This window comes from Choloepus didactylus, chromosome 4 (assembly GCF_015220235.1).
Source record: "Choloepus didactylus isolate mChoDid1 chromosome 4, mChoDid1.pri, whole genome shotgun sequence".
NCBI lineage: Eukaryota > Metazoa > Chordata > Mammalia > Pilosa > Megalonychidae > Choloepus > Choloepus didactylus.
Genome location: NC_051310.1, coordinates 52,409,080 through 52,429,136, shown reverse-complemented (window position 1 = coordinate 52,429,136; position 20,057 = coordinate 52,409,080). Strand labels below are relative to the sequence as shown.

Sequence of the window (20,057 nt, the reverse complement as noted above, 5' to 3'; positions counted from 1 at the left end):
ACACCAGCAACAACATAACTTCCCCAGGTCCTGACTCCTTCTCTAGCCAGTATCCAGTCTCTCCCTTCTTCTTCATTATTCTGTACTTCTACAAACCATAGTCTATTTCCTTCTAGCCTCCTATTTACTCCCAGTCAGTGCTTCTGGATTCTTCCCCCTACTATTCCACTGAAACAATTCTCAATGAAGTCTGTCAAATTCAACATAAATTTTCAGGTGTCCTCATACTATCAGAGGGAACCACAGGAAGGAACCAATATTTGACTAGCTTAGACCTACAAAAATGGTACTTTCATATGGTTTAACCAAATATGTCTGCCCGCTGCATTTAATATTACTGATCACTTTCCTCTTTCTAAAACTCTCTTCCTTCTAGGTTGTTATAGCAGACCATGCTCAGGCTGCTGGAGACCCAAGGACATACTGTGAAATAAAACATGGAAGTGGGTACACCTGATGCAGAAATGCCTCATGGTAACAAGTACTGACATGGCCCTCTCCCAGCCTGGTGGTGTAAAGGCAGCAAACAGGACTCATGGAGTTTCCTTGGCATGCCCCATTCTTCAGTCTGTTCAGGCTGTGCTACCTTAAACTTGAGGCACAACTCCACGAATAACAGAAGACCTGGGGCTCATGTCTATTTGCTTATGACCTTATCTTGTGTATATCCTATGCATTGCTTGACTGCTGGCTTGGTAATAATGAAGTAAATGCAACAGTTTTCTTTACAAGAGGATAAAGCTATACATTTCACAGCAATATATTATTTTATATGTGAGTTTAGAAATGAAAATGTAATTAAATAATAAATTGATTATCATCAAGTAGATATTTTACTATTTCATCTATATCCTTACATTTTTACCTATTTGAGTTAGCAAAAAAAAATTGGTGGGGGAGGATCTTCTCTTTGGGAAAATACGTGTAGCTTTACACTCTGGGATCCCGTGGCAGCCTGTGGCCTGAGCAAAACAGGCCTGCAGATCTTTGGTGCACAGCAGTCTGTGTGACCTAGGCAGCTAATGTTTAACCTATTGTCTTTGTAAGCCAGTAAAGAGAAAAAGAGTAAATTGACCTTAAAATGTAACTTTATGGGAAGCAGGCAGGAGGTGAGAGGCTCTTAGTCTCACAAAAAAGAGCAAAATGTAATTGTTCAAGTGTTATTCTAGTCCCTCCTGCACCAGCCCTCAGGTCAGAGTGACCTGTTCCCGCCTCTATGCTTCCCCCACCCTTAAGAATGCCTTTGTCTTAAACCCTTATAAATGTCTTGCTGTCCTCTTTTCATCGCACAGTCAACTTCCCTGTGACTGCGATGCCTGCCCAGCCTGAGAGAGCTGTCATGATCTCTCCGTGACTTCTCACCCTGTAAGTAAGCCCTGAATAAAAGTTCATGTATCAGAAAATGCTCGTTGTCTTCTTTGGCCTCTGGACTGGCATGGCCCTCATGGGCTGTGACAGATACTTGTATGTATGATCTCTTTTAATACATATTTCTTTACTGTTTTAGCTTTTCATTCTAAAATAAGTTCTGATTTACAAAAGAGCTGCAAAAAAGGGTAAAAAGAAATCTAGTATACCAGTATACCCTATAACTTCCTGAAATGTTAACATCTTTACCTAATTTTAGCACGATTCTCAAAATCAGGAAACTAACCTTCATACAATATATACAAAACTATTAACTAATCTACAGACTCATTTGAATTTCACCCATTGTCTGACTCACTGCTTTTTCTTATACAGGATTGAATCCAGGATCACACATTGCATTTAGCTGTCATTTCCTTAACCTCCCTTTGTAATTAGCACATATCTTGTATTTTGAGACTATGGGAATATCCTCTTTCTCATACTTCCATCTACTAATTTCAGCATCTATTGATGATTCTCATCTGCAGCAATTATTACTGTGCTGCCTGATGGTGATTTTCTATTTCCATCATTCCTTTTACATTAATTAATTGGAAATTTATTGTACTGAAAAGCTTTTTCTTCTCTCCCATTTTTTTTTTCCACTTATTTATTTATATCAATATGGACTCATGGATATTTATCTTATTCTATTGGTTATAATTTGTTAGTCTCATTGATTCTCTTGTTGGTCAAGTTGTCCCATTTGGACATTGAGAGCCTCTTCAGATTGACTCTTGTTCTTTTGACATGGCCCCATTCATTTTTGAAGTTCAATTTATCTATTTGTTCTTTTGTTGTTTGTGTTTTGGGTGTCATATTTAAGGCACCATTGATAAATTCAAGGCTATGACAATTTAACCATGTTTTTTTCTAAGAGAAGAAAAATTATAGCTCTTACATTTATGTCTTTGATCTATTTTGAGTTAATTTTTGGAAATGGTGTGAGGTAAGGGTCCAGCTTCATTCTTCTGCATGTGTCTATCCAATTGTCCCAGCAGCATTTGGTAAAAAGACTATTCTTTCCACCATTGAATGGTTTTGGCACATTTGTCAAAAATCAGTTGACCATAAATCCATAGGTTTATTTCTGGACTCTCAATTCTATTCCATTAATCTACATGTCTATCCTTATGCCAGTACCACAGTGTCTTGATTATCATTGCTTTGTTTTAAGTTTTGAAACTGAGAAGTATGAGTCTTCCTACTTTGTTATTTTTTCAAGATTGTTTTGGTTATTCAGGTTCCCTTGAAAATCCATATGAATTTTAGAATCAGTTTGTTAATTTCTACAAAGATGTCAGCTGGGATTCTGCTAGGGATTATATTGGATCTGTAGATCAATTTGGGGAATATTGCCATTTTAAGAATGTTTTATTTTCTGATTCATGAACATGAGATGTTTTCCCAATCATTTAGACCTTCTTTGATTTTGACAATGTTTTATAGTTTTCAGAGTATAAGTTTTGCATTTCTTTTGTTAAATTTAGTTCTAAGTATTTTTTTACACAATTGAAAATAAAATGTTTTCTTAATTTCACTTTTGAACTGTTCATTGCAAGTGTGTAGAAATATAATTAATGTTTGTATGTTGATCTTCTGTCCTTCAACATTGTTGAACTCATTTATCAGTTCTAATTGTTTTTTTAGTGTATTCTATATATAAGATCATGTCACCTGTGACTATAGTTCTACTTTTTCCTTTCCAATCTGAATGTCTTTTCTTTTCTTAACTAATTGTCCTAGATAGAATCTCCAGCACAATGTTGAAGAGCAGTGATGAAAGTAGACATTCTTGACTTCTTCTTGATCTAAAGAGGAAAGCATTCAGTCTTACTCCATTTAGTAAAACGTTAGCTGTGGGTTTTCATAGACACTCTAGATGATCAACTTGAGGATGTTCCCTCCTATTCTTAGTTTGTTGATTGTTTTTATTATGAAAGAGTATTGGATTTTATCAAATGATTTTTCTGCATCCATTGAGATGATCATTTGTTTCTTACTTTTAAATTTATTGATATGGTGTGTTGCATTAATTGATTTTTTTTCAATTTTATTGAGATTGTTCACATACTATACAATGATCCAATGTCCACGATCAATTTTGTGTTGTACCATCATACAGCTGTGCATCTATTATTCCAGAAAATAAAAACAATAAAGAAAATTCAAATCCTCCCATACGCCTAACCCCACCCCCTCCATTATTGACTCACTGTATTGGTATAATACATTTGTTACTGTTGATGAGAGAATGTTGAAATACTATTAACTGTAGTACATAGTTTGCAATAGGTATCCATTTTTTCCCAATATACCCCTCTATTATTAACTTCTAGTTATAGTGTCATACATTTCTTCTAGTTCATGAAAGAGATTTCTAATATTTGTACAATTAATCATGGACATTGTCCACCACAAGATTCACTGTTTTATACATTCCCATATTTTAACCTCCAACTTTCCCTCTGGTGACAAACATGTCCCCAAGCCTCTGCCTTCCACCTCACTCACACACCATTCAGCACTGTTAGTTCTTCTCACAATAACATGCTACCATCACCTCTGTCCATTCCCAAACACTCAAGTTCAACCTAGTTAAACTTTCTTTTCACAATATGCAAATGCTCCCCATTCTTTAGCCTCATTCTATATCCTGGTAACTTATGTTTCATGTCTGTGAGTTTACATATTATAATTAGTTCATATCAGTGAGGCCATACAATACTTGTCCTTCTTTGTCTGACTCATTTCATTCAATATAGTGCCCTCAAGGTTTCTTCATCATCCTGTTTTTTTTTCTAAGATGGTTTTGTTCACCCACCATACAGTCCATCTTCAGTAAACATCAATAGTTCCCTGTATAATCACATATTTACGCATTCACCACCATCACCACTATCTATATAAGGACATCTCCATTTCTTCCACAAAGGAGGAGGAAGAGTCAAAGAAGGTAGAAAGACAAAAGAAAAAGAAAAAGAAAGATAAAAAATGACAGCTAAAAAGCAACAAAAAGAAAGACAGAATTAAACTAAAGTACAATAAAAGAGTCAGACAGCATCACCAATGCCAAGAGTCCCTTATATCCCCCTCTTATAGGCATTTAGCTTTGGTATATTGCCTTTATTACATTAAAGGAAGCCTAATACAATGTTTCTGTTAACTATAGTCTCTAGTTTGCATTAATTGTATTTTTTCCCCAATACCACCCCATTTTTAACACCTTGTAAGGTTGACATTCATTTGTTCTCCCTCTTGTGAAAACATATTTGTACACTTTATCACAATTGTAGAGCACTCTAGGTTTCACTGAGTTATACAGTCCTAGTCTTTATCTTTCCTCTTTCCTTCTGGTGTCCCACATGCTCCTAACTTTCCTCTTTAAACCATACTAACAGTCATCTTTGTTCAGTGTTCTTACATGGTTGTGCTACTGTCACCCAAAATTGTGTTCCAAACCTCTCACTCCTGTCTTTTCCTATCTGTCTGTAGGGCTCCCTTTAGTATTTCATAGAGCAGGTCTCTTGTTCACAAACTCTCTCATTGTTTGTCAGAGAATATTTTAAACTCTCCCTAATATTTGAAGGACAGTTTTGCCAGATATAGGATTCTTGGTCAGCAGTTTTTCTTTTCCAGTATCTTAAATATATCAAACCACTTCCTTCTTGCCTCCATGATTTCTACTGAGAAATCTGCAAAAAGTCTTATCAGGCTTCCTTTATGTGTGATGGATTGTTTTTCTCTTGCTGCTTTCAGGCTTCTCTCTTTGTCTTTGATGTTTGATAATCTGATTATTAAGTGTCTTAGCGTAAGTCTATTCAGATCTATTCTGTTTGGGGTAGTTGCGCTTCTTGGATCTGTAATTTTATATCCTTCATAAGAGATGGGAAATTTTCATTGATTATTTCCTTTATTATTTCTTCTGCCCCTTTTCTCTTCTCCTTCTTGGACACCCATGACATACATTCATGCACTTCATGTTGTCATTCAATTCCCTGAGACGTTGCTCATATTTTTCCATTCTTTTTCCTATCTGTTCTTTTATGTGTAGGATTTCAGTATCTTGTTCTCCCATTCCTGAGTGTTTTCTTCTGGCTCTTGAGATCTGCTGTTGTATGTCTCCATTGTGTTTTCATCTCTTGTGTTGTGTCTTTCATTTCCACAGATTCTGCCAGTAGTTTTTTGAACTTTTGATTTCTACCTTATGTCCACCCAGTGTTTTCTTTATATCCTTCATCTCTTTTGCCATATCTTACCTGAACTCATTGATTTGGGTTTTGATTTGATTTAGCATATTTCTTTGAAAATCTTTAATTGACTGTTTCATTAAAGTGAAACAATATCTCAATTGTATCTTGATTGAGGTGTAAGTCTGTTCCTTTGACTGAGCCATATCTTTGCCCTTCCCAGTGTAGTTTGTAGTCCTCTGTTGTCTAGGCATTTAGCTTCCCCAGTTACCCCAATCAGATTTTCCCAGACCAGAATGGGTTCAGGTCTCAGAATATGGTTATATTCAGTTTCAAGTCTCCCTGAGGGTGTGTCTTAGAAATTGACAGACTTTTCCTGTGAGGTCTCTAGCTGCTGTGCTTTTCCTAACCTGCCCAGCAGGTGTCAGCCTGTCACTCCTGACTGGTGTAAAGAGATGTGGCCCCTTTAATTCTTAACTTAGGGTGTTTCTGTTTTGACTGTTTTCCCCCAGGCCCTGGAATCTGAATTCTAAGGGGAGGGTAGGCCCTTGAGCTGGGACCCACCTCCTTCCTCTTAGGGAAGATACATTTCAATAGTTCCGTTGTTTCTCTGACTCTGTCAACTCCACCCCTATCTGAGTAAGAGCACTGTGAACTGAAAATGGCTGAGGCTCCACTGAGTCACTCAGGTTGAGAGAGAGAGTAAAAGGGAAAGAAAGCCCCCCCATTCAGAGCCAGTCCATGGCCCCCCAATTTCACCCATCGGTCAGACAGAGCACCTGGTCTTCCAGGCTCCCCCTCCCAAGGCCGAGGTGTTTTCTGGCTAAGGTCAGTCTCTAAAAGTCTATATTTTTTCTTTTCAAAATTAATTCTCTTCCTCTCCATCAGCTCCACCTCCTCTCCACTGGGAGTGACCTCATGGTACATTGCTGCTTGTCTATATTTGTAACTTGTATTCAGCAGTCCACATTTGTTAATTAAAACCCCAGTTGTAGCTCAGCTGAGCTATATTTGCTCAGAGAATGCTGCTTTCTGCCACAGTGAGGTCCTACAGCCCAGCCTGCTGGCAGCCCAGCCTGCCATGGGGGAAGGGGTCTCCCAGCACAGGTCCACAGTTTTTATTTACAGATTTTATGTTGTGATCTCAGCCTTTCCACCCAATTCAGGTTGCTATACAATGTGTGGACAGTCATAATTGTCCCCCGGCAGTTGTTCCAGATTACTTACTAGTTGTTCCTGGTTATTAGTTGTTCCAGGGGGCTAACTAAATTCCACACCTCTCTATGCCACCATCTTAGTTCCTCGTCTGCATTAATTGATTTTTGGATGCTAAATAAAACTTGCATATTTGGAAAAAATTCCATTGGTCATGCTGTATAATTTTTTTTAAATGTTGCTGTATCTGATTTGCTAGTATTCTTTTCCCTTTATTATAGAACTTGTGGGTTACAGAACAATCATTCATGAAATACAGGATTCCCATATGGCACCCCATCACCAACACTTTTCTTGGTGTGGAAAATTAGTAATTTGCTAGCATTTTGTTGAGGATTTTTGCATCCATATTTCTCAAAGATATTGGTCTGTAGTTTTCTTTTCTTGTGGTGTATTTCTCTGGTTTTGGTATCAGGATAATAATGGACACATAGAATGAATTGAGGTGTTTCATCCTTTTATATGTTTTGGAACAGTTTTTAAAGAATTGTTATTAATTCTTATTTAAATGTTTGGTAGAATTCATCAGTGAGGCTATCTGGGTCTGAGCTTTTCCTCATAGGCAGTTTTGTGATTATTAATTCAGTGTCTTCACTTGTATTAGTTCTATTCAGATTGTCTATTTCTTCTTTAGTTAGTTTTAATAGTTTGTGTCTTTCTAGGAATTTTGTCCATTTCATCTAAGTTATCAAATGTATTGGCATACAGTTGCTCATAGATTCCCTTAAACTCCTTTTCATTTCTGTAAGATCATTGGTAATGTTGCCTCTTCCATTTCTGATGCTAGTAATTTGTATCTTCTTTTTTACTTGATGTGGAAATTCTTTTTTTTTTCTTGGACTATCAGTTCTGTTGATATTTCTCTATTGTTTTTCTATTCTCTATTAATGTCCACTTTAACCTTTATAATTTCATTCTTTCTGCTTGTTTTATATTTAGTTCTTTTTTCTAATCTCTTAAGGTAGAAGTTTAGATTATTGATTTGAGAGCTTTCTTCTTTCTTAAAGTAAGCATTTAAAACTGCAAATTTCCCTCTAAGCACTGCTTTAGCTGCATCTTATAAGTTTTGGTATGTCGTGTCTTCATTTTCATTCATTTCAAAGTATTTTCTAATTTCCATTTTGATATCCTGTTTGATCCATTGGTTATTTAGGAGTGAGTTGTTTAATTTCCATATATCTATGAGTTTCCAAAATTTCTTCCTGTTATTGATTTCTAATTTTTATTCCATTGTTGTGGGAAAACATACACTATATTATTTCTACCCTTTTAGATTTATTGAGGTTTATAATCTAGCATATGGTCCATCTATGTGCATTTGAGAAGAACGCATATTCTGCTGTTATTGGGTGGCCCCATCATCTTTGAATACGTCCTTCCTTTCAGGCACTACATGATGTTGCAGGCTGATCCTTTAATTTTTCCTGTTAAAAGGAATCAGCCATTTCTCCAAGCAGCCCTGTTCCCATTTCTTGGGAAATGTATTTAAAAACCAAGGCCTGGGTGCTAGGTGTGCTCATTGGTACTGAGTTGTTTCAAAAAGAATCATTTTACATGAAGTTGAAGTCATCCTTCCTGCCAATTTAAAAATCTGGAACTTACTCTGAGGTCTGACCCAGCTCATGGGGCATATTTGCCACTTTTGGCAAGAAAAAGTTCATGAGTCAAGTGGGACATTGCGAATGATGGTAGTGATGGCAAGACCTTCTAAGTTTCCTTCCCTAAATGCACTAAGAAATCTTAGGAGTATGTTGTATGTCAGAAAGCCTACAGTGCTGCTGATCTCTCTGGCTGTGCAGAGGCTGATACTTTGTGAAGGAAGAAATGAGCAAGACCGTGACTGGAGTCAAGAAGGATTTTGGCAGGGGGTGGCAGAATTTCTGAAAGTGAGCTGGGACCTGTCCATGCATCATCCCAGATGGAAAGGGCATCAGAGACAGGCAAGCAGAGGCAAGGCTTGGTCTTGCATATGACCTACACTACTATACCCCCACACCCTCAGCAAAGGAGGAAATCCTGAACAAAGCAACACTCCAATTTCCTGCACAGAGGAGGGAATAAGATCTTTAAAAGACTTTCAACCAATCTTTAGCTACTCCTGGGTCCATCCATGTTTCCAAGATGCATCTGGCCTAGACTGACACCCATGAGTCGCTAGCATATTCAATTTTATCACAGGCATAGTTTAGTGAACCCAGCCTAGAGAGATTCCCCAGTAAGCTTGGAAGGTACTACTCATGACCTGATTACCAATCTTGGTCACCATAAATAGAGCAAGGAATTTGGAAAGGAATGCCTGGACCCTCCCCAGTAAGGAACAAAGTTGATGAGGGGGAGTCCCAGTAGGTGGTTCTGCCCATCATCATCCCAGAGGCATGGGAGTGGGGACCTTGTACAAAAACAGTCTGCACCAGTGGCTGCCCAACTATGGTGATTTGCAGGGGCACCAACTGAGCTCCTTAAAAGTTGGAGTCTGAAGGTCATCTCAGTGTATGTCCTCTGAAGGGAGGCACAGCCATGTTAAAGGGCCCAGTCTTGAAGGCTTGGTGGGTCCATGCTCTCCCTGGCTACAGGCTAGGACATTCTTGGTGGAGCATGCATAGTTAGCAGCTTGAGCTTCAGTGTCCAACACAGTGGCTGGAACATCTGTGAGGGCCCCATTACAAACTGTGTGCTGAGCACATAACTCATTGGAGTCCTATGCCACATTATCATAGTGAATTCCCTGTGCTATGCTTGTGGGAGGCCCACTAAATGACTTCCTTTCAGCTGCACCTGTTCATAAACCCATATCCTAGGCCAGGACAGCTGCTTTCCCCAAGGGGTGCTAACTAGCATGCTGGCCTCTGATTGGCATAACTCACTGCAAACCATGTAGGGGATACGGGACTACCACAATTATCCTGTGCCATGTGAACCACTCATATATGAAGATAAATGGTTAAAACTTTCCTACTCTTAGTTGCTGCTTTCACTGAGAACTCTAGTCAGGATCTAAAAATTTGGGCTTTGGTACATAAACTTGGCACCAGTCAAGTTTCAAGAGAGAAACAATTAAATACTACAAAGTACTGATAAAACTCTTAGGGCTTTCTACCCTAAGACAGGGCTGTTGCCTAGGATTGCTTATAAACCAATGGTATGGGGAGGCTGTCTACTCATATACACATATACTTGATCTTGTGTCTGTCTTTGCAAGGCTTGTTTGCTGGTTTCACAGTAAACCAAAATGAAAGCCACCTTAAGTCCAAGCCATCATTCTTGCTTGTTTTTGAATCCGAATCAGTATTTATGGCTCAGCTTAGTTCAGCTGGACTCTCATTTTTCTCCCATAACTTTCGACTATCCCCCATTAGGCTCCCTTCTGTTTTCCTCTTCCACTGCTCACCCCTTCAAAGTTGGTTTTCTCCAAGGCTCTGTTCACAGCCACTGCTCTTCTCATACAAGCCAATGTCTCTGAGGAATCTCATCCATCTCTCAGGTGTCACTCTTATCTCTATGCTAATGACACCCAGATATTTATTTCAAGCCAGACTTCTCCCAGCTCCTAATCTGGCATGGTTAGGTGTTCTTGCTTTGGGTCATTGTATATATCCTGGACAGATTATTGTACTTAAGACACTGAGTTAGATACTATGAGCCTCCTAAGGGCTGGAGTGGTGTCATAGTCATATCTGTATCCATTACCCGGTGTCTGGAACTCAGGAGGTGCTTAAAATGTCTATTGAGCAAAGGGATGTGATCAGAAAAAAAGAGCATGGTGAGTGAATAAGATAATAGCACAGGGTCATCTGGTGGCTAGTAGATGAACAAAATATCCAGAAACAGATCTTTCAGAATCAGTCTTTCATGTGATCATCCATTTTCCCATTGCCAGAATAGAAATAAAATTTCCAATTCTTTTAGTACAAAATCGATATCATCTTTATAGGAAGACAGTCTAGTTAGATATTTCTGCAAGCAGATGAAATTGCTTACAAGTTTGCTTCAAGGGCTAGATGACCAAAGATGTGTTGCATTGTGATTGATAATGATATCAGTCCCTAGGCTCTGTGGAGCACATTTACCTTTTCAACATGAATAAGTATCCTTTATAACATTTTGATTCTACAAAAAAAAAAAAAAAAAAAAAAAAAACCACAGGAGATTGGTGGGAGAATTATTACCATTTAACAGATGAAAAAATTACCTAGGTAGGTGAAGAAATTTTCTTAATGCCTCTGAACTAGCCAGTGGCAGAGCCAATTTCTCTTATTTCCAGTCTTATTGTTGTAGGATTGACAGTTTTCCTGCCTAATAAAATAATTTTTAGAGACTCACTTCCCTCATCTATAAAAGGGAGATAATATATTACCCACTTTATAAGGTTATTGTGAGCAGTGAGTGAGATGGAATCCCTCTTGAATGTGAGGCATTGTGAAAAATATTTGGGCTACACTGACACCAGTGCTGACTGAGGTCATTGTGTTATTGATAAAAACAGTTTTTAAAAAAATTGCATTTCTTGAGGTGGCATCATCAACAAGGTGACATAAGACATCCCCTGAAAAAACTTCCCCAGAGATTCAGCAATTAAAAGGACAAACTCCGTTTGCTTAAAACTCTGGAGAAAAATACCAGCTAGGAAAGTGCCATCCCAGAATGCAAGTCCCACTCCCTCCCTCCCTCAGGCTGCATAGCTTGGGAGTCCCTCTGAGACAGAGAGGCTGGGATCCCTCCCTCCCATGATGGTCACAGATTTCAGAGCCACTTGCAGGAGTGTGTTAGAATACAATGCATACCCAGGCACCAGATTCCAAGTCCACAGAGTCCCAAGGTGGAACAGAAGCTGCTTGGGAATGCCAAATGCATAAGCGGGAGGGCAGATAAGGAAAGAAGCCATGGCTTGAAAGTGGTGCACTCTCTCAATCCAGTTACTGTTGACTGGACAAACTAAATGCAAATTGGACTTTTCTGGAGTGGCATAGCATTTTGGATTGAGCCCAACTGTATTCCTGGGGTGGGATGCCCTAATAGGGAAAAATAGAGGCAGAAAAGCCTCAGGGAGAGAAAAAATCGGGAGTGGGGGGAGGTGTAAATTGAATGGCTGTAAGACAAGAGAGTCTCAGAACTGAAAAGTGTAAGGAAAAGGGGGCATTGAATGAGGAAGAGTACTTAAATCATAGGAGCCAGGGAGAAAATCCTGCACAAAAACAAGCAGAACAGATAAAGATACCAGGAGAAGGAAAAGAGGAAAGGAAGCTCTCTCCTGGAAGTGAAACAATTGCCCAAAAAAATGCAATCTCAAAAATTGTACCACATATCAAGGGTTAGAATCAGATAAAGAAGACATAAAAAAATCTAATCAGTTTAACACAGGCAATTCTAAAGGTCTATAATAAGGCAGAGAAGAAGAGACTTAACACAAAGCCCTAGGAAAGACAGAGAAGCTGAACTTCAGAGTCAACTCATCCAGATAATCAGATGCCTAGATATCAGCAAAAAATTACAAGCCATACTAAGAAACAGGAAGATATTTCCCAGTCAAGGGAATAAATTCAAACATCAGAGGAGACACAAAATTTGGAACAACTTATCAAAGAAGTTCAAACAAATCTCCTAAATAAATTCAAGGAGATGAAGGAAAATATGCTTAAAGAAATAAAGGATATTAGGAAGACAATGTGTGAGCATAAAGAAGAATTTGAAATTATAAACAGAAAAATAACAGAAATTATGGGGATGAATGGCACAATAGAAGATATTAAGACGACATTAGAGGCATACACAGAACAAAGAATCAGTGAACTAGAAGACAGGACCATTGATCTTATTGACAGACGACAGATACAGAAAGAAAAGAAAAAAATTGAGCAGTGTCTCAGGGATTTGAGTGACAGCACAAAACACACAAACATATGTGTCATGGGTGTCCCAGAAAGAGAAGGGAAGAGAAAAGGGGCAAAAGAATATTTTGTAAACAATGGCCCCAAATTTCTCAACTCTTATAAAATACATAAATATGCATGTCCAAGCACAACATACTCCAAACAGAACAAACCCTAACAGACCAACCCCAAGACACATTCTAATCAGAATATCAAACTCCAAAGATAAAGAGAGAGCCCTGAAAGCAGCAAGAGAAAAGTGATTCATCACATACAAAGGATCCAAAATAAGACTAAATATTGATTTCCCATCAAAAACCATGGAGGCGAGAAGGCAGTGTTATAATTTACATAAAGAAAGAGAAAAACTGCCAGCCCAAAATTCTTTATTAGGCAAAACTGTCATTCAAAATTGAGGCATAGTTTAAAATATTCATAGATAAACAGAAACAGAGAGAAATCATCAACAAGAGACCTGCCCTACAAGAAATATGAAAGGGAGTTCTGCAGGTTGAAAGGAAAACACAGGAAAGAGTGGCTTGGAGTAGTGTGAATAAATGGAGATTTTTCAGTAAGGGTAACTAAAAAGGTAAAAAAAAAAAAAAAAAAAAAAAAAGAGAGAGAGAGATAAAAAGATATAACATATGAAAACCAAAGGATAAAATGGCTGAAGTAAATACTGCCTTTATAGTAATAACACTGATTGTTAATGGATGAAACTCCCCAATCAAAAGACACAAATTGGCAGAATGGATAAAAAACCATGCTCCAACTACATTTTCTTTACAAAAGACTCACCTTAGACCCAAAGACACAAATAGGTTGAAAGAGAAAGGTTGGAAAAAGATATTACAGGCAAATAGTAACCAAAAGGAGTTGGGGGAGGTATATGTTTCAGTTTGCTAATGCTGCCATTATGCAAAATACCACAAATTGGTTGGCTTTTGTAAAGGGGGTTTATTTGGTTACAAATTTATAGTCTGAAGGCCATGAAAATGTCCAAATTAAGGCATCAAAATGAGTATACCTTCACCAAAGGAAGGCCAATGGTGTCCAGAAAAACTCTATTAGCTGGGAAGGTATGTGGCTGGCATCTGCTGATCCCAGGATGTGTTCCAGCTCCTCTCTCAGCTCCTGTGCATTCTTCAAAATGTTGCTGTTGGGATGTTTGTCCTCTCTTAGCTTCTCCAGAGAAAACACTGGGCTGGCATCTCCAAAGTGTCAGCAAAAGTCTGCTTTCAGTGGCTGTCTCCAAAATGTCTCTCTCATATGCTCTCCAAAATGACATTCTCAGTTGCTCTGAGCTCCTTCTGTCTGTGAATTCTTTCAATTAAGACCCACCTTGAATGGGTGGGGTAACATCTCCATGGAGACAATCCAATCAAAATTCTCACCCACAGTTGATTGGGTCACATCTCCATGAAAACACTCAATCAATAGGTTCCAACCTAATCAACACTAATACATCTGCCCCCACAAGACTACATCAAAGAACATGGCATTTTGGGGGACATAATACATCAAAAGTGGCACAGCATATTAATATCAGACTAAATTGACCTTAAATGCAAAACTGTTATCAGAGACAATGAAGGGCACTATATATTAATTAAAGGGGCAATTCACCAAGAAGATTAACAATCATAAATACCTAGGTACCTAGCCATGGCATCCCAAAATACATGAGGCAAACATTGGCAAAAATGAAGGGGAAAATAGACATCTCTACCATAATAATTGGAGACTTCAATACACTACTTTTATCAATAGACAGAATGTGTAGACAGAAGATCAGTAAGGAAGCAGAGAACTTGAGTAATGATAAATGAACTAAACACTAGAGACATTACAGAATATTGCCCCTCAAAAGAGCAGGGTATATATTATTCTCAAGTGTTCATGTATCATCCTCCAGAGTACACCACATTTGGGTCACAAATCTCAATATATTTAAAAATATTGAAATTATACAAAGAATTTTCTCTGACCATAATGCAATGAGGCTGGAAATCAATAACAACCCAAAAACTGGAAAATCCATAAATATATGGAAATAACACACTCAAACATTTGGTGGGTGAAGAAGAAAATTCAGGAAATGAGTAAATATCTTGAGATGAATGAAAATGAGAATATGAAATATTAAAACTTATGGTATGCAGAAAGGGCAGTGCTGAGAGGGAAATTTATAGCCTTAAACACCTACATTAAAAAAGAAGAAAGAGCTAACATCAAAGAACTAACTGCACACCTGGAGAACCTAGAAAAAGAACAGCAAATTAATCCCAAAGCAAGCAGAAGGAATGAAATAAAGATTATAGCAGAAATAAATGAAACTGAGAATTAAAAAAAAACTGTAGAATCAATGAAACCAAAAGTTGGTTCTTTGAGAGGATCAATAAAATTGACAAACCCTTAGGTAGACTGACAAAGAAAAAAAGAGAGAAGATGAAAATAAAGTCAGAAATGAGAGGGGAGACATTACTACTGACTCCACAGAAATAAAAAGGATCATAAGAGAACACTATGAACAACTGTATGCCAATAAATCAAGACAGCCCAGATGAAATGGACAAATTCCTAGAAACACATGAACAACCTACATTGACTGTAGAGGAAACAGAAGATCTCAAAAGACCAATTACCAGTAAGAGATTGAATCAGTCATCAAAGTTTCCCTACAAAGTCCAGGACCAGATAGCTTCACAGGAGAATTCTACCAATCATTCCAAGAATAACAATCGTGCTCAAATTCTTCCAAAAAAATTGAAGAGGGACGAACACCAACTAACTCATTCTATGAATCCAATATCACTTCTGATACCAAAGCCAGATAAAGATACCAGAAGAAAAGAAAATATCAGACCAATTTCTGTTATGAATATAGATGCAAAAACTCTCAACAAAATACTTTCAAATCAAATCCAACTGCACATTAAAAAAAGTATACACCATAGTTAAGTGGGTTTTATTGAAGGCATGCAAGGTTGGTTCAACATAAGAAAATCAATTAATATAATACATCACAATAACAAAATGAAGGGGACAAACTACATGATCATCTCAATTGAAGCAGAAATGGCGTTTGACAAAATCCAGCATCCTTCTAGAATACTACAAAATCAGTAGTGTTTCTAAACACTAGTAAAGAGCAATCTGAGAAGAAATCAAGAAAAAAATTGTAATTACAATAGCAACTAAATCAAATATCAAGGGATAAATTTAACCAAGTATGTACACAGAAAACTACAAAACATTCCTAAAAGAAATTAAAAAACCTAAATAAATAGGACATTCCATCATATCATTAAGATGTCAATTCTACCCAAATTGATATACAGATTCAATGCAATCCCAATCAAAATTCCAACAGTCTAGTTTGCAGAAATGGATAAGCCAATATCAAATTTATTTAGAAGAGTAAGGTGCCCCAAATAGCCAAAAACATCTTGAAAAAGTAGAACAAATTTGGAGGATTCATACTTCCTGATTTTAAAGCATATCACAAAGCTACAGTGTTCAAACAGCATGGTACCGGCATAAAGATAGATATTTGGTAACTGGAATCTAATTGAGAGTTCATAAATCAACTCTTACACCTATGGCCAATTGATTTTTGACAAGGCTGCCAAGACCCCTCAATTGGGATAGTCTCTTCAACAAATGATACTGGGAGAACTGGATATCCATACACAAAAGAATGAAAGAGGACCCCTTTCTCACACCATCAGTATTTCCTTCTAGATATTCTAATACACTAAAAACTAAAAAGGGATACCTAAATAATGCATAAGAATAACATCCAGAATGACCTCTCAACTCCATTTGAAACTCTCAGCCACTGAAACTTTGTTTCATTTCTCTTCTCCCTTTTGGTCAATAAGCTTTCTCAATCTCACAATGCTGGGTCCAGGCTCATCCCCAGGAGTCAAAGTCCCACATTGGCAGGGAGATTTATACCCCTGGGAGTAAAATCTCACACGGGGGGAGGACAGTGATTTACCTGCAGTGTTGGCTTACAGAGAGAGGCCACATCTGAGCAATGAAAGAGGTTCTCTGGGGGTGACTCTGAGGCACAATTATAAGTAGGCTTAGCCTCTCCATTGAGGTAACTAGCTTCATAAGGGCAAGCCCCAAGTTCAAGGGATTGGCCTACTACAATGGCAATCCCCAATGCTTGCAAGAATATCAGGAATTTCACAGGTGGGGAAGTTTAATATTTCCAAGTTTTCCCCAGTCCCTCAAGGAGGCTTTGCAAATACTTTTTATTCTCTGCTCAAATTACTCTGGGATGTATTGGTGTTTCATGCTAATCTGTACAAACCAACCAGATCTCACCCACTATTAAAGGTTTCATGTAATTATGGTGTTTGAGTAAACTGACAATACAAGTTACATTATATAGCGTGCCACAGAAACTACAGATTTTACACCAAATAAACAACTCTTCCTTTGGTCTTACACAGAAGTTGAAGTTTTAGAAACACCATCAATATTGCCCTTTACCCTTTAGACTGATTTATCTTAGTCCTAACCAAGTCCACTTTGTTCATATGTCTAATTAAAGTCTGATCTCTTTTTTAGATTCTTTAACATTTGCTGTATGGAGTAATGAATGCTGACATTCATAACTACTGTACTCTGGCTCTGAGTCTCAGGGGTCACACAGGTATCTGAAATTCCAGGGACTGACCAGGTTATACACAAACAGATCATCATCTCAGAACTTAGAAATAACGATTACAACTCCTGAATAGATGTGAGGGCTGTAAGAGGTTACAATCCAGAATCTTTACAATAAGCCTTCCCCTGATAACCTATGCTCTCAGATTCAATTCTCAGAGTTTGCACATTATAGTTAGTCCATATTAATGAGGGTTATAATGTTTGTCTTTTTGATTCTGGCTTATTTCACTCAGTATACTGTCCTCAAGATCCATTCACCTAGTTGCTTACCTCACAACTTCATTTCTTCTTGCTGCTGTTCAATATTCCATTGTATGTATACACCATAGTTCACCATTCCGTTTATCAATGTACCCTTATGTCACCTCTGTCCATTGTGAATCATGAATACTGTTTCCATAAACACCAGTGTGCAATGTCCCTTCATGTCCCTGCTCTCAGTTTTTCCAAGTACATACCCAATAGTAGGGTTGCAGTACCATATGGTAACCCCATAGTTAGCTTCCTGTGGGAACCAACTCACTGCCATCCAGATGGGCTGCCTCTCTCCACATTTTCTCCAGAACCTGTATCCCTCTGTTTATTTTTTAAACAGTTTTATTCACACACCATAAAATCCGTTCTAAGTAAACAATCAATGATTCCCAAATAATCGCAAAACTATGCATTCACCACCACAATCTATGAGAGGACATATCCATTTCTTCCACAAATAAAGAGAAAAAGGAGAAAAAATGAAGAAAAATAAAAAAGATAGAAATAAAAATAAAATAAAATATAATGAAAAGGTCAGACAACACCACAACCACCAGCAATCCCATATCACTACCTTAAATATCCCTCTTATAGACATTTAGCTTTGGTATATTGCCTTTGTTACAATTAATGGAAGCATTTTACAATATTACCATTAACTAAAGATTCTAGTTTGCATTGATTGTATTTTTTCCCCATACCATCCAATTTTCAATACTTTGCAATGTTGACATTCATTTGTTCTCACTCTTTTAAAAACATTCTTCTATTTGTATATTTAATCACCATCATTTGACCACTCTAGGTTTTGCTAAGTTATACAATCCCAGTCTTTATCTTCTGTCTTTCCTTCTGGTGTTCTACATGCCTGTAGCCTTTCACTTTCAACCACACTCACACTCATCTTTGTTCAGAGTACTTACAATATTGTGCTACCATCACACAGTATTATGCTATCCACCTCTGGATCTATCAACCAATACTGGTGAACCTTATGTACTCCTTCAGCATCAAATGCCTACTTTCTAACTTCTTTCTATCTCCTGACAACCTGTGTTGTCAACTCTGACTCTCAAATTTTACTCATCAATGTTAGTTCATATTACCGAGTGGTGTTGTTTCTGGCTAATTTAGCTCAATGTAATGTCCACTGTCCACCATTTTTTTTTTTTTTTTTGGATTTTATATGTCATATCTTATTTTTATTTTCTTTCTCTCTCATTTTACTCTTACTGATAGTCTTCATTTCTACTCGCTTCTCCAAACCTCTTTCTTCTGTCTTTTCCTATCAGCCTGTAGCACTCCCTTTAGTATTTCTTGTAGAGACGGCCTCTTATTCACAAACTCAGTGTCTGTTTGTCTGAAAATATTTTAAACTCTCCCTCGTTTTTGAAGGACAGTTTTGTCAGATATAGAATTCTTCATTGGCAGTTTTTCTCTTTCAGTTTCTTAAATATATCATGCTACTGCCTTCTTGCCTCAATGATTTCTACTAAGAAATCTGCACATAGTCTTATCAAGCTTCCTTTGTATGTGATGGATTGCTTTTCTCTTGCTGCTTTCAGAATTCTCTCATTGTCTTTGACATTTGATAATCTGATTATTACGTATCTTAGAGTAGGTCTATACAGATCTATTCTGTTTGAGGTACACTGTGCTTCTTGGATCTGAAATTTTATGTCTTTCCTAAGAGATAGAACATTTTCCGTGATTATTTCCTTCATTATTCTTTCTGCCCCTTTCCCTTCTCTTCTCCTTTTGGGACACCCATGATATGTATATTCATGCACTTCATGTTGTCATTCAGTTCCCTCAGACCCTGCTCATAGTTCTTCATTCATTTCCCTATCTGCTCTTTTGTGTGTAAGATTTCAGATATTCTATCCTCTAGTTCCTAAATCCTTTCTTCTGCCTCTTCAAATCTGCTGTTGTATGTCTCCATTGTGTTTTTCAACTCTTCTATTGTGCCTTTCATTCCCATAAGTTCTGCCAATTGTTTTTTTCAAACTTTCATGTTCTTCCTTATGTCCACCCAGCGTCTTCTTTATATTCTTCATCTCTTTTGGCATATCTTCCCTCAACTCCTTGATTTGGTTTTTGAATTGATTTAGCATATTTGTTTGAAGATCTTTAATTAGTTATTTAAACTCCTGTATCTCAATTGAAGTGTAAGTTTTTTCCTTTGACTGGGCCATATGTTCATTTTTTTTCTAGTGTGATTCATAATTTTTTGTTTTCTGGTCATCTGGTCTCCTTGATTACCCCAATCAGATTTTCCGGGACCAGACATGCCCAAGTCTCAGGAATAGGGTGTAATCAGTATCAGGTTTCCCTGAGGATGAGACCCAGAAGGTTGTCAGACTTTCCTGTGAGGCCTCTAGACAGTGCTTTTCCTATCCAGCTTGGCAGGTGGCCCTTCTCAGCCTGCAGCTCC

At 37.6% G+C, this 20,057-nt stretch overlaps 1 protein-coding gene across 2 annotated transcripts in view; it reads right to left on the bottom strand.

The window, feature by feature from the left end:
* The window catches only part of CCDC175 (coiled-coil domain containing 175), a 136,016-nt gene that overhangs the window by 15,069 nt on the left and 100,890 nt on the right, over positions 1 to 20,057 (bottom strand). The window lies entirely within an intron of this gene.